The following is a 15836-nucleotide window of genomic DNA, read 5'->3' as shown; positions in this document are numbered from 1 at the left end:
AGGGAAAATTCATAGAGAAAGTTGAAATTAATTTTGTAGATTTTATATTGAAATTATTTTTCTACTAAACACAAGTGATTTGGAGGGTCAAGAGCATTGGGAAGGTATATTTAGACACGTTGAATTTCGATATGAAGATTTAACGTCCTATTAATCTGTTCCTAAATTAATACGGAGACAAAAAGAGCATAGAAAAAGATATACTTGGACACATTGAATTTTGATTTAAAACATCATGTGACAATATTTTATACCTCAACCATTTACCTTTACGAGGTAATTTCTATTATTATAGATAATAAAATCTTTCTATAATATATATATATATAAAATCAATTATCAATAAACTGTTACACTAATTGGAAATGATGAATAATTTTTGAAAAAAAAAACGATATTTATACCAAATTAGTCTCACTTAAATCTACACACAACATTTATATCTCTTTTGTATAGTATAATTAACTTATTTGTTCATGATTAAGAGCATCCGTTTATAATATCTTTAAATTTTAAAATAAATTATCCATTTTATTAAATTTAAATAATTATTTTTTACAATCCACTTTATTAAGTGGGGCGATGTGGATGCTCAAAGATAATTAAGTGGGGCCTTAATTTTGATTGCCCATTAACTCAGGTAGAGAAAAGTAGTTGAGGTGGCTACTGATTAAGTACATGACAAGGAAAACCACATTAATTAATGTCGCATTAAACACAGATTATAATTAGATCAATAATTTAATTAGCAGCAGCCATGCTGAGATGTTGATCGGTGAACAGTAGTGAGCTATTAATCATAAGCTCATAATTCAACCATAAAGTACTTAGTATGTCTATCAAATGTGAAATTATTTAATAAAGTCAAATTTCCATCAAATATGAGAAATATTTATGTTTATGGATGATTTAGGTAAGGGGTGTTAGAATGGGTCAATTCAACAGTAGGTGAGAAACGTTTTGTGTTTTTTCCCTTTTCCTACCCAAAAATTAAGGCTCCGGCTCACTTTCAATGGCCCGAACCGGCTCAAAGATTGGAATAGTCCAACGACAAAGATTAACTCAATTAACAAAGTTTCCCAATCCCGACGCTCAGGTAAATCTTTGACGGATTGAATAAAATATATTAAAAAGGCGAAAGTATCTACGTGACGCAGCAGATGCCCATAGATTCTTCGCAAATCTTTCCCGTCAGATATCAGCTATTCCATCTAGAAATGTCAGCAGCTTGATCGACACAGATCTCCCTTTTTTTTGTTTTTTCTTCGTTGACTTTAACCTCGTGCTTTCTACTTTTGACTATTTTCCGCTCCGTAATTCTTGTTCTCTTACATCCAACTCCACAAATAATAAAAATATATTTTCCTTGACACTCAAGTAATCTTTGTTCGATTCAAAAAAAAAATATATCAGGAAAAAAACAAAAGAAAGAGTATTAACGTGATGCAGCAGATGATCAAAGATTGATCGCCAAATCTTCCACGTCAGAAATCAGCTTTTCCAGCTGATGCAGACGCCACCACTGTCAGTGGCGTGGCCGGTATTATAGGAAGGACGATTGTTGACCCGGAGACATGATTTTAAAAACTTTCAAATATCACAATTCAAAAATCTAAAATTTAAATTTAAAAACTAAAATTTAAATTTAAATTAGAAAATTTTGAACGTAGCCATTGACTCTGATTTAACGATCTGTTCATTTTTTAAATTTATCAATAACTCAAAATCAAAAAATTATATATAATTTTATTTCCTTATAATATTAGTATTTCACTATATTCCTTCTGATCTAAATAATTATCTATGATGAAAAAAAAAAAGAAAAAATTTAAAAAAGAAATGAGTGAAAAGATGACGGTGTCATACGGCATAGCAAGGTTATACATTGGAAGAGAGAAAAATAAAATAAAAGAAATTTTTTTTAAAAAAATATCTTAATTCATTTTAAATCGATCGAATCTGTTTAAATCTTAAACTTAGTTCGATCATAATTTAATCAAATCAACTTCAAATCAATTCCAATTTAAACTAATATAATTTTTATCTCTGCACCTACCCATTGGATTTATTTCAGACCCGATCCAATTTTAAGTTAACGACCTCACTTTGTGTTCTACCATTTAATTCATCCATTTATTATTATAATTTTATTTTTAAAAATCAATACTTAACATTCGAAATCATAATGTTTACTCATAAAAGTGGTATCAATAGATAGCTTAGATCGTGAATTTTCTAAATATACAATCAATTTTAATTTTCTAACAAGTAACAGTGATGAATGGACTGGTCAAAATGACTAGGATGGCTTCTTAGTTTTTTTTTTTTTTTTTTTTATGTTAGGGGTGCAGTCGCACCCCATTCTACTCTCGTGGCTATGCCACCGACCACTGTCGTTATCAAATCATGTTATCAACAGCTTGATCAACACAAACACCTCTAATACGACAATTTATTTTAGCCTTGTCCTGCGAGATAATGATTATACTGAGTTATCAATCAAAGTAAAAATAGATCAAGTATGATCCAAAAATAATATAATATAGTTTAGATAAGACTCAAGTTCAATCAAATCGACTCAAATATCGACATCTATCCTGGCTTAGCCCAAGGTCCCGATGTCATCTCTCAATCTCAGCTTCCAATCCCAACATCTATCTTTATTTAGCCCTAGATCCTAGCACTATCTTTTAGTCTCGGCTCTCGGTCCCGACATTAGCCTCAAGTCCCAGTACCTTCTCTTAGTCTTGGCTCCCAATGTCAACTTCTCTATCTTAGTCCTAGTCATCTACATCCTTTCTCAACATCGGACCTTGTCATCTTCACAGTCTCGGCTCCAGTCACCTATACTCTCTCTTAGCATTTAATCTCGACGTCTTCTCAATCTTGGTCTTAGATCCTAACTTTGTCTATTTTCAAAGTCACACTTAAGACGGGCCCCTACATGAGCTCGCTGACGATGACTGAACATGGCATTCTAAGAATTGGGAAGCGATTACTAGTTTGTCAGATCTAGTATTCTAGATGTCCCTTACTGGCACGTGGTGCTGGATGAACAAGGAGTCAATCAACGCGTTGTTGGATCTAATCTCCTCATCAACTCGTATAATGATGATATTTTGATCGATGTGAATATGCTTAAATTTTCTAACAACTATAGATACACTCATGAATAGTCGTGATTTACCTCCTCCGTGTTGGCCCTGGGACGGGTTGGCGGGGGCGCTGGGGGCGAGCGTATTCGCCTTTTGTCACCATGAATAATCGAGTTGATATTGATTGCCACCATGAATAGTCGAGTTGGGAGTCCCCTCGGGACGGTCTAGTAGCTAGCACATGAGGTGTTGCCACCATGAGGTATTGTCACGCCCCAGGTAGTCTCTGTCAGAAGAAATTTCAGTAGCATATCCCCTGTACGGGTGACAATATGAAACTTCCTACAATGCCCTCAGGGCCACATATACCTCGGTCAATACGGTCGGAACAATAACAATATATATTAAGAAAGCACCCACGCGGTTTAATAGTAAAAACCAAACATAAGCAACGATAAGGAAAACATCTCAAATATCCTACTCAACTACACTCATAAAACTCAAATCTGATATCCTACTAAACTACACCCATAAAACTTAAATCATCAGCATACATCCAAACGAAAACCCATCGATAATAAGGGATCATACAAGATCCAAGTGCCAAAAGGTACAAGTCTGGAAAATCGACCACAGCCCAATCAAGCAAACCTAGGGCTCTGATCTTCCCCTTGATCGAAGATCGATTCGTGCAGGGGTGGCGATTTAGAGAGGGCACGACTGGTGGAACTCCAGATGAGGGGATTGGAGGTTCGGCGGGTTGGGCAACGCCGAGGTGTGAGATCGGCTGCTGTTGTGGGAGAAAGGGGAGTGGCGTCAGAGTGCGTCGGGCGAAGAGAATGAAAGACTCGGGCACTCCGGTGATGGTCGGCGCAGGCCTCATAGCGGCAACGGAAGACAGATCTAGGGCACAAGTGGACGACGGCTTTGACGCTGCTCGGCGTCGAGAGAAGGAGAGGAAGAGGAAGGGGAGGAGACGAAGAAAGAAGAAGATGTAAATCCTCGGTCACGACTTAAATCGCGAGGAAGAAGAAATCATCGCGTGCGATGCCGGTTAGGAAAGGAGCGGTTAGGGAGAAGATCGGGAAGAGGCTTAGCGCGAGGAGGTTAGGGCACGGACCGACGGTGGCTGAGATCTCTGCGACTAGTAGGTGATCGATCGGCGTCAGCGCTCGGCCTCGTCTCGTAGCCGCAATCACGGCTCAAGCAGGGAGAAGGGCGACGATGGAGACGGCTAGGGTAGAGGGAGAGGAAAGTGGCGATCAGGAGAAGATGGAGAGGAGTGAGGCTTCCCTTTGCCCTTGCCTTATACACGAGAAAGGAGAAACCGTCGCATGCGGTGCTAGTTAGGAAGGGAACGAACAACGTCGATGGCTTAGGGCACGGGCACAGGTTCGGCTTCGGGGACGCCTCGGGCGCACGTGAGGAAATGAAGGAAGGAAAGAAAAAGAAAAAGAGAAATAAAAAGAAAATTAAACATCTACTCGTTTAAATGGGGTAGCCTAAACAAGCTTTCCCGTGACCCATATTTATCCCCATAACCTAAGTCATACGGGCTCCGAAAAATTTTCGGAAAATTTCTAAAAATTTCGAAAAATTCCTTATGGTTATTCGCCCTTTTCGGTATTTTATAGGTATGAGGTTCGAAGCTCGACAAAGCCGAGGTAAATGTCTCCCTTATGTGCTAGTCACTATTCCAAATGCTAGTAGCCGCCCGTGATTTACCTTCTTTGTGTTGGCCCTGGGACGGGTTGGTGGGGGCGATGGGGGTGAGCATATTCGCCTTTTGCCACCATGAATAGTCGAGTTGGGTTGGTAGTCCCTAAGGCGTAGCACGGCTGAGGGCGCATGGTTTCGTGGCTGAGAGGTCCAGGATTCAATCATCGAAGTGTCATTACCTTGGGTTAGCATCCCGACCATGCGCTTTTTAACTGTGTACCTGCATTTACCTCCCTCCATATTCGTATGACCGACTCTAGGGGGTCGCTGATATGGCGGTTCCACATTTTTTTTTTATGAATAGTCGAGTTGGGGTTCCTAGGGCATAGCACGACTGGGGGCACATGGATTCGTGACCGAGAAGTCTAGGATTCGATCCTCGGGGTGTAATTACCTGGGGTTAGCGTTCCGTCTATGCGATTTCAGCTGTGTACCTGCATTTACCTCCCTTCATATCCGTGGGACCGACTCTAGAGGGGTCATTGATGTGACGATTACACATTTTTTTTTATGAATAGCCGAGTTGAGTATATTATTGAGAATTTTTCTCCTTATTAATGAATGCAGACCTAAGAATGTTGGTTGTCAGGATAGATCTTCATGTGCACTTTTCTAATTTACTCAGGGGGTGGTGAGAAACTTTCGTGGGGTCAGGCCAGTTATTCTAGGTTCAACATTATCTGACCTGATTAATCATTTTTTTTCGGAGGGACTAAGAGAAGTGAATCATCTTTTACCACCACAAATAGTTGAGTGGGTTATCATAGGGTAGATTTGTAAATAATGGTCGATTCAAGGCGAAGCCGATGAAAATACCTTACTATATGGTGACTTGTTTGATTTTTTAATTTACCTCTTACAGATAGGGACGAATCTACATTAGGACATGAGGGGGCCACGACCCTTCCAAAATTTTTTAATAACATAATTTTATAATGAAGTTTTTAAAATATTTTTAGTATATATATTATTTTATCCTAACTTAAAACAGATGTATAGTTGGTGTAATAGTTAGTTTTATTTTTATTTTAACATACTTCTTGTGTTTGCATCTTTGTGAGATTGAATTTAATTTTTTTTTCTCCTTTATTTTTTACATTTCAACTATATATATATATATATATATATATATATATATATATATACTCATTACGAGGAAGCTTTAGACTATTCCCAACAATTTGCTAAATCTAAAGACATAGGCTATAGCAATTCTGCTTTAGTAAGCCAAGGAGACCAAATCCTATACCCAAAACGATTATATCATCAGGGATTGTTATCTTTTTCCACTTCACTGTATAGACGTCATAGAACCCAACCATTACACCTACCCGATGGGGGAGAAGAAAGATTTAACCTTATGAATGAAGAATCTGCTAGACTACTCTTACAAAGAAAACATAACTATATTCACCTAGGACTTATAGTGTTTGGCCTCAGAGGACTTACTCGAAAAAGCATAGAAGCTAAAGTTTTCTTAGTACTATATGACTCAAGATTCTCTGACAATGACAAAGCGGTTATTGGACTTATAGAAGTAGATATGAATAGTAATATAGGAATTACGTATTTTTGTCCTAATTTTAATATGACCATTCCAGACTTTATTGACCATATTAAAATTTCTGTTCAAGCCAGGGGATATGGTGATTTTCAGAAACATAATATTCAAATAGACATAATCTTTCTTGGAAAAACAATGACTAGCATAAATAACAGTTTTAAAGTACAAATTAATAATATAATAGAAACTCTCACGACAAGGGGAATTTATTTCATAAAACCCAAAGACTTTTCATCTGACTTACTTGCTGGATTAGACTGGAATCTTAACTTAGATCTAAATATTACCCCACAAACACTACAACCAAGAGAATCCATAATCTATAAAGATAGACATGGTAAATCAATAGTAAGATTTCATAATTATAAAACCTCAACTTCCCAAGAAGACAGTCAGGAAAATAACCAACCTACTTTAAATCTAATGAACATAGAAATTAATACACACTCACAAAAAGAAAAAGATAATTTCCTATTTTATGATGATTTAAATGAATACGTCTACCTTTCATTTGAAATAGCTAATTATTTTACACAAGAAGATCTTACAGAATTAGAAACTTTTGACATACTGCATCATAAGCTAGAAGAAGATTGGATGTTATATTTTGATGAGGACCATAACATTATAGCTAAAAAGAAAGACTACTTTTCCAACGTTGCTTTAATGAATCCTGCAGAATCTAGTTCTACCAATACACCACAACCTTTACAGGTAAGATACCCAGAAAGTTCTATGAGAACTATGGATTATGGAGAAGGGCATCCTCCAAGAACACAAATTCACCCTTATACCAACAATAATCCTTTGTTAAGAACTATATGGAAAAGAAGACCACCAGAAATTACATACTTTGGAAAGAATTCAGTCTTACTTAATATAGGAGAATGTGACGACCCACAAATGTATGACACTTATTTAGAACAATGGATAGTCTCTGTCAAAAGAGACTACCAGGCAAAACATGAATTAGATATAGAATCTGGTGAAGCCATGATTAGAGTAGGAGAAAATTATTTAGGTGATGTAGCTAGAGCAGCATGGGAATCTTATAAAACCACTCACCCTGAAGAAATAGCTAGGATTGCTTCACAAGGTAATAACATACTTAATTTTTGTTATACTATCCACAGACTTTTTGTTAGGATCGTTCGTACTCGGCTAGAGAGGGGGGGTGTGAATAGCCGACCCCAAATCGTCGTTTCTTTCTACAAAACGTGTTAGCGCAGCGGAAAATACAAAGAAACGAAAGAGAAGAAAACCAAACCTTAACACAAGGATGTAACGAGGTTCGGAGATTAGGGCTCCTACTCCTCGGCGTGTCCGTAAGGTGGACGAGTCCAGTCAATCCGTCGGTGGATGAGTCCCCGGAGAACCGGCTAATACAAACTCCTTCTGGGTGGAGAAACCTCGCCACAACACACTCTTGCAACAGCAAGTAAGGAGAGTACAGAAATACAAGGAAAGACAGCAAGAAATACAACAGTAAGAGAACTCTTGCTTGCCTTCTCTTCGACTGGAAGAAGCAGCAGCTCCAAGCGCCTACAAAGAGAAGCTCACGCGAAGCTTCAACGCTTCAAGAACTCAGCAGAGCTCAGCAGCAGAAAGAAGAAGAAGAAGGTTCGGAGGAGAGTTGTAGAGTCGCTCGAACCCTTATATAACCTGCGAACTGCAAGCAAAAGCCGAAACACAGAGCCAAAAATAGCCTAGCCGTTGTCTCTCAGCGGCTGGGGCTGACCGATCGGCATCGCCGATCGGTATGGAGCTATCTGATCGGTCCGAGACCGTCAGGCCCCAATCGATCGGTCCCGGACGATCCCACCTCTTCTGAGAGGTGGTGCGTCTCGATCGATCGTGGAGACCGATCGGGCTCCATCTTGTCGATCTCGGACCGATCCGGTGTTCTCTGACGCCCAACTTTACATGCGTACCTGATCGGTCACGGGACCGATCAGATTCATCTTGATCGGTCCCGGACCGATCGAGCTCCTGAGGCACATCGATCGCTTCGATCGGTCTCGGCCGATCGGATGACTGAATCGATCCATCGATCGATCCGCATGGTTTGTCGAACCAATTCCCACGCCTTCCACACCAATATCCGGTCAACCTTGACCTATTGGTATCTCATGCTTAGCATCTGGTCACTCCCTTGACCTGCTAAGACTCTCTACCAAGTGTCCGGTCAATCCCTTTGACCCACTTGGTCTTTCCAACACCAGATGTCCGATCATCCTTGATCCATCTGGATTTTCCCTTGCCTGACTTCACTCACCCGGACTTTCACCTGGCTTCACTCACCAGGATTTCCACACTGCCTAACATCCCAGTTAGGACTTTCTCACTGTCTGGCTTCACTCACCAGGACTTTCCAACTGCCTAACATCCCAGTTAGGACTTTCCCACTGCCTGGCTTCACTCACCAGGACTTTCCACACTGCCTAACATCCCAGTTAGGACTTTCCCACTGCCTGGTTTCACTCACCAGGACTTTCCACCTGCCTAACATCCCAGTTAGGACTTTCCCTCGTGCCAAGCTCCCTGCTTGGACTTCTCCGTACCAAATCTCCATACTTGGACTTTTCCAGTGCCAAGTCTCCACACTTGGACTTTTCGCGTGCCAAGCTCCCTGCTTGGACTTCTCCGTGCCAAGTCTCCATACTTGGACTTTTTTTTTCCCGAATCAGGTCAACCAGGTCAACCTTGACCTACGGTTGCACCAATAATCTCTCAAACATCTATTCTTGTCTCACATCAAGAATAGAACTCTCTCACGAGTGTCAAACATCAACATGCAACTCAACTAGGTCAACCTTGACCTAAGGTTGCACCGACAATCTTCTCAAGTCAAAACATCAAAATAGAACTCGAGTCACGTCACCTCGAGTCGGGTCAACTAGGTCAACCTTGACCTAAGGTTGCACCAACACTTTTTACAGCAAGAGAAGCTAATACAGGATTAGATATTAGACAAAAAGAGGCTATGAGAGATTTAGAACAATTACAACTTTTTAATTGGAATTGGATTAAACCTTTTTGCAATGACTTTCTTGCCTTAACAGCAGTATCAGGAAATTACTGTAACCCGGAATTAGGAGAACGACTATTTAGTAAACTTCTAGGAGAATTAGGAAAGGAAATACACAAGGCTTGGACAGATATGAAAGTAGCACCACAATATGACAATATAGGAATACGTATACAACATATAATTTCTGTATTAAAAAAAAATGTACTTACATCCATATTCAAAAACAACTTAAAAACCAGCAATATGGGTTTTGTAGTCAAATATATACCCCACAACAGTATGGTTCAATGGTACCTAAACAAAAACAAAAGCATTATCGAAATACTAAAGCAACTACACAACCTACTAAAACTAAAAATGTCAGGCCAAGAAAAACATATTATATTAGGAAAAGCAGAGAAAAGAAACCATATTTGAATAAAGAAAAACATGTCAGAAAATATAAACCAAAGAAAACATATGCTAATACTATTACTTGTTTTGCTTGTAATGAACCAGGACATTTGTCATCTGTCTGCCCAAATAAGAAAAACTTATACACTAGAGAAGCTAAATTAGTTACCTGTACAAATTTAGATTTAGTAGAAATTCAATCAGATGTATCAGACACATCTTCTATCTATTCTATTATTTCTGTAGATGATATGGAAGAAATTCCCCCCTCTTCCGACTATAGCTTAGTAAACTCCTTTCTACAACACCCATACTACACAGACTTTGATAACAATTCAATAAACCTAGAACCAGAATTATGGAATGACTCTCCTATCATGGATACCAACTTAATGCTTACACAACTAAATACAAACTTAGGTGATTTCAATTATACACTTGATTGGAAATTAAAAACTGGAACTGATAATATACCCTGCTATTTGTGTAGTTATTATCCAGCTATTGATAAAAGAGGTACTTGTATAACTTGCAAGAAACAGGCCTATAATTTATGTCTTCAGAGTTATTTTAATGTTCTAATACCAATAACACAGCCCACTAAAAGTAGTACTAGAAATATCCTTTTAGAAACAAGAGTATCAACATTAGAAACCAGAATAAACCAACTAGAAACTCATGTGGATATAATAACAAACCAAATAGAAGAACTAATATCACAGGAGTCGTTACCATCTAACAAGGATAAAAGTTTACAAATAACAGAGTCACCAAACACTGATATGGTTTTTATAAAAACCCCTAGTATTTGTAATACAAATAAAACCCTTGATGTTAGGGTAAAATGCTTAGTAAATATACATGGCCATGAATTTACATTACAAGCTTTCTTAGATAGTGGAGCCACTAATTCAACTATAGATGAGGCCACACTTTTGTCTATTTTACCTAAAAATTTAATTAAAACTTCATCACAATCTTTAATTAGTACACAATTTGATGGTCAGCAACTTACTAGTACCCAATTTGTCACAAACATACATATAAAATTTTATAATAATTGTGGCACCTATAGTACTCCCCAAACTCTCTCCAAATTATGGGTTAAACCATTACTACATCAGAATATTCACCTTATCCTAGGACTAAATTTTCTTATATCACCAGACAGGGCCTTTTTACTTACAAAAGATTATGCTATATTTTTCTCTAATCCAATAGTTGCACCTATTGTGTCAGACTACCCCTCAGTAGTTAAGCCTTTAACAGCTTCAACAGAAACCCGAACCCAGTCTAAGGACAATACTTGCCAGTGTACTATAAAAGGGACATGTAAACAAATGTCATCCTGTGACCTTGCCTTTTCTGAATATCAGGAAAACTAGACTTACTTGGCTGGACAAGCCCTCTAAATGATCTTTCCTCATGGGATATTCCTAATGATCTACTTTTCCCTAAACAATTACTTCAAACTATTAACACCCATCAGCCAGATATAGACTCTCTTATATCTCGACTAGAAAAACTAGAGATTATTGGCGACAACCCAACCAAATACTGGGAAAGAGATAAAATTTATTGTAAATTAGCAATCATTAACCCTGATCTAACTATTAAGGCCCAAGACTTAAGATACACAAACTGGGAAACTGAGGAATGCAAAACACATATTCAACAATTACTACACTTAGGAGCCATTCAAAGATCTACCTCTAGACATAGAAGCCCAGCTTTTATAGTAAATAAAGGAGCTGAACAAAAACGAGGACAATCCCGAATGGTATTTAATTACAAAATGATAACTGCCAAGAAGATGGCTATAAAATACCAGATAAAGACCAACTTCTGAATAAAATTCAACATTCTAAATGGTACTCAAAGTTCGATTTGAAATCAGGATTCTGGCAGGTACGGATGCACCCAGACTCAATAGAATGGACAGCTTTTTCCTGTCCTGAAGGCCACTTTGAGTGGCTTGTTATGCCTTTTGGTCTTAAAACAACTCCTCAAATATTTCAACGAAAAATGGATGATATTTTTAGAAATGTTGCTCACTTCACCTGTGTCTACATAGACGATATTTTAGTTTTTTCCAAAACTAAACAAGAACACTATGCTCATTTACATACAATCTTCAATTTATTTGAAAAACATGGTTTGATTATTTCAAGAAAGAAAATGAAACTAGCTGTTACACATGTTGAATTCTTAGGGGCTGAAATAGGTCAAGGACAAATCACTTTACAACCTCATATTTCAGCCAAGATTTTGGCCTTTCCAGACAAAATGGAAGACACTAAAACTTTAAGAGCTTTTCTAGGTCTGCTAAATTATGCAAGACCCTATCTAAAAGATATAGGAAAAATTAGTGGACCATTATACAATAAGACATCTTTGACAGGACAAAAACATTTTAACCAACAAGATATTGCTTTAGTTCAGCAAATCAAACAACTGGTTAAAACTATCCCTAAGTTAACTTTACCTCTTGACTCAGATTATTTAATTATTGAAATAGATGGTTGCGAGACTGGTTGGGGTGGTATCTTATATCGCAAAAATTCCAAATATGAACCTAAATCATCAGAAGCTTTATGTCGTTATGCTTCTGGAAAATACCATGAAAAAGGACACTTAACATCATTAGATTATGAAATTTTAGCTGTTATTTACTGCTTAGAAGCTTTTAGACTATTTATTTGTAACAAACCAGAAATCCTTATTAGAACAGACTGTGAAGCCATAGTCAAATACGGTCAACAAACTAAAACAGTCAGAAAAGGCCTCAGTACAAAGCGTTGGTTAAAATTTACAGATACCATAATCAATAAAGGACTTAAGATACAATGGGAACATATTAAAGGGGTTAATAATTCTTTAGCAGATACATTATCAAGATTGTTACATTGATATTTTTAATCCTTACAGGATGGATAGACCAAGAAAAGTTCGTAATTTTTCCACCAAAACCATGCGTTTTGGCACTCAAGATTTACAACTTTTCACACAACCAGAATATCATTTTCGCTTTGTTGGCAGAGACAGACTTGATCACATCCAAAATTGTCTTATTGACAATATTTGGCATATCCCTACACTTCCAGGAAGCTCTGGACATAAAATTGCAGTAATAAATGCTCTTTCCAATTACTTTCTTACCACTATCCAGAAACCAGCAGGAAAGAAATTTTCCTGTTACGTGGTCTTTTCAGGACCCCAGGCAGGGGTATACTCTACATGGGAAGAAACCAATTTAGCCATTCAAAACTTAGAACATCCATACTTTAAAGGCTACTATTCACTTGATGAGGCTTTTACAGCAGCTAGAGCCCATCTAGGACCACATTTCTTTGTGAGTACAATTCTGCAAACAACACCAATACAAGCTACTAGCCCTGATACGAATACTTTTACTTATGCTCAAGTTGTGCAACATACTCCGGAGAATAACCTGGCAGAACCTTCAACAGAACATACCAATACTCCTATTAGACCAGATTACCTAACTTTGGCTCAACTTAAAGAACAAAATAAGGCTATAGCTTTACAAAGAGCATCTGAGATACGCCTGGCAGGTTTCCCAAATACTATTCCTGAGGATATTCATACTTATGTTCGCAGTCTGGCTGAAAAATCTACTTTACAAACGTTTATAGAATTATGTGAAGCCCTAAAAGCTTTTCACAAAACACCTCCTGAAGGAATGACTATTGTATATGAAGCTGAGTTCAGCCCAAAACTTAAATGCTAGAAGAAAGGATCACCTTGCATAGAATCAGATAAATATGGATGTCAATGCCAGCTTCTATATGCCTTCAGAAGAGCTAACATGGATTATGAATCTTACATTACTACGGCTTACAAAGGGAGACAAATTACCCCTTTTACTCTTCTTGATTATGGCCTCTTACATAAATTATGGATTCATGACCCAGATTCAGTTAAAGATTTCCCAAAGAAACTTGGTACTGTTATTTCTACTACTTTGGAAGAAGAAGAAACGTTTGTAGTATGCACATTTGATAGTACTCCTCCAGAATGGTTGGATCTCAAGATAGAGCCAGCCCGACATTTAGTAAAAATTGACGTAAATGAAGTTGGCGGTTACCAAGCCGAGTTACATGACTATCCTACAGACCCAGACTGTGATTGGGAAGCTCCTCCCTCCTTTTCAGACCAACTCAAACACTGGAGAGCTTCAGTCCAAGGGACGCATTGGGGCTGGGACAGACTTGAAGATCCTGATACCTATCTCCTGGTTGGCGAATCATTTACTGAAAAAATTTATTGGCCAAAAGATATGTGTACCAGATTTTTCCCTTTTCACTTTACTACACAGCATACTACCCTGTTTCAACATTATCAGAAGAAGACAGAGAGAATGAGTAACAAGAGGTTAGCAAGTTCTGCCCTTTTAGCTAGAGCCTATCGAGCTGCCTTAGCCAGACACAGAGCACCAAATCAAGCTTCCAGCTCACAAGCACCATCTTTAGACTCAACCGGAGAAGACAACATTGATAATATGATGGACAGCTAAGAATGACAACCACCTTACTCAACAGCGCCTCCACTACTCAACGGCTATATGATGGACAGCCAAGAATGACAACCACCGTACTCAACAGTATCACCACTACTCAACAGTACCACCACTCACCAATGTCTCCACTAAAACCAATACTACTTTCCACCTGTCTCTTTTAAAAATGTCTTTCTTTCATCCTAAACAACACCTTCCTTCCACCTGTCTTACTTTCCAAGATGCTTTCCTTCCCTCCTAAGCAAATGTTTTCCTTCCTCCCGAAGACATCCCTCTACTCGTGCCTATAAAAGGCCATCTTCCTCTGCCTCCCAGGGCATTCCCAGAAGCACAACCCTCTCTCACTCTTTACCTCCTCAAGCTCTTGCAACTCCCTTTCTAGCTCTCTTTCAAAATCCTTCTTTTCTCCCTGTAAGTATGTAAAATATGTTAATTTTCAGTATGTTATATCTCAGTATGTAATGTCCGTTAAAAATTTCGGTCTCAGTATGTAAAAACTATGTAATTATTAGTTTGCTGAGTGTAATCCCCTGTAAAATTTTTCCATTATATAAATCTATGCTTGTTTTATAATGAGACTCCAAGTTTAAAAACATTCTGTCTCTCTCTTCTTGGTTTTTTTTCCTCAGCCCTTGTCTTAGTAACCGACCGGTGAACAGTAACTGTATCAGGAATAACCAAAATCATATAAGACCTGTGCGGGCTAAGTAAGAAGGGTAGCAACCCAAAATCTTACGCATAAGCCGGGGCACTGATTGAAAGGTGAGGTCCTGAACAGGTGAGGCTCCCTGGAAAACAAACAAGAAAAGAAAGCAGTTTAGCAGTTTAGTAAAAAAAAAAAAACCCAAAATCTATGCTTGTTTTATAATGAGACTCCAAGTTTAAAAACATCCTGTCTCTCTCTTCTTGGTTTTTTTTCCTCAGTCATTTTTTTTTTTTGGGTTTAGGAGAGAGACAGAATGTTTTTATCATCCATTTTTCGTTGAAATATTTGAGGAGCTGTTTTAAGACCAAAAGGCATAACAAGCCACTCAAAGTGGCCTTCAGGACAGGAAAAAGCTGTCCATTCTATTGAGTCTGGGTGCATCCGTACCTGCCAGAATCCTGATTTCAAATCGAACTTTGAGTACCATTTAGAATGTTGAATTTTATTCAGAAGTTGGTCTTTATCTGGTATTTTATAGCCATCTTCTTGGCAGTTATCATTTTGTAATTAAATACCATTCGGGATTGTCCTCGTTTTTGTTCAGCTCCTTTATTTACTATAAAAGCTGGGCTTCTATGTCTAGAGGTAGATCTTTGAATGGCTCCTAAGTGTAGTAATTGTTGAATATGTGTTTTGCATTCCTCAGTTTCCCAGTTTGTGTATCTTAAGTCTTGGGCCTTAATAGTTAGATCAGGGTTAATGATTGCTAATTTACAATAAATTTTATCTCTTTCCCAGTATTTGGTTGGGTTGTCGCCAATAATCTCTAGTTTTTCTAGTCGAGATAT

Source organism: Zingiber officinale, chromosome 1B (assembly GCF_018446385.1).
Source record: "Zingiber officinale cultivar Zhangliang chromosome 1B, Zo_v1.1, whole genome shotgun sequence".
Lineage (NCBI taxonomy): Eukaryota > Viridiplantae > Streptophyta > Magnoliopsida > Zingiberales > Zingiberaceae > Zingiber > Zingiber officinale.
Note: the sequence above shows the minus strand (reverse complement) of the source record.